Below are 843 nucleotides of genomic sequence, written 5' to 3'. Positions count from 1 at the left end.
CCCTTCCTCTCAGTGCTGAGTACTAACCCTTCCTCTCAGTGCTGAGTGCTGAGTATTAACCCTTCCTCTCAGTGCTGAGTACTAACCTTTCCTCCAGTGAGGACTGTCTATTGGCCCAATTGACCAGGAGCAGTCTGTTTGTTCAGTTGAAGATTGAAGATTGATGATTTCCGAGCCTCCTTGGTGTTGTGGTGAACGTTTCCCATGAGAAATAACTTCTAAACAGATCATTTGGTCACTTACCACCTTTGCTGTGAGGGACACATCAGTGAGTGCGATTTGAATTGTGCTTGATGCAAACCACAGTCACTATCATTTAAATAAATATTTTAGGACATTGTAAGAATGTGAAAGAAGCTTGTTGAAATGCAACTTCTTACTTTATCTCATTCAATCTGATCTAGGGGAATGGTAGTACGGTAATAAGGAAATGGCTGAATAAGCCAGACGCCATGGTTAATGCTGAGGGTATGAGTTATGGTCTCAGTATGGCATCAGGGGGAGTTTTTGGATAAATCTAGGGATTCTTAATAATGATTATGAAATTGTGAAAGCTCATCTGGTTCATCAATGTCCTGCAGGGAAGGAAATCTGCAATCCTTACTCAGCCTAATCCAGAACCAGTAAATGAAGGAGTTAGATACAATTCTTAGGAATAAAGAGAAAACAGGAACAGATACTGAATTGGTTGATGATCCACAGAATTTTTACAGTGTGGAAGCAGGCCATTTGGCCCATTGAGTCCATGCTAACCTTCTGAAGAGCATCACACCCAGACCCACCTTCCCCTAACCTGCATTCCCCATGGCTAACCAACCTCATCGCACATCCCTGGACACTGTG

The 843-nt window shown here is 42.7% G+C and overlaps 1 protein-coding gene across 1 annotated transcript in view; it reads right to left on the bottom strand.

The window, feature by feature from the left end:
* gnat1 (guanine nucleotide binding protein (G protein), alpha transducing activity polypeptide 1) overlaps nucleotides 1-843 on the bottom strand; it is a 65,585-nt gene that overhangs the window by 17,736 nt on the left and 47,006 nt on the right. The window lies entirely within an intron of this gene.

The sequence above is a fragment of the Rhincodon typus genome, chromosome 16 (assembly GCF_021869965.1).
Source record: "Rhincodon typus isolate 14 chromosome 16, sRhiTyp1.1, whole genome shotgun sequence".
In the NCBI taxonomy this organism is placed as follows: domain Eukaryota; kingdom Metazoa; phylum Chordata; class Chondrichthyes; order Orectolobiformes; family Rhincodontidae; genus Rhincodon; species Rhincodon typus.
Note: the sequence above shows the minus strand (reverse complement) of the source record. Positions and strands in the feature narration are given on the sequence as shown.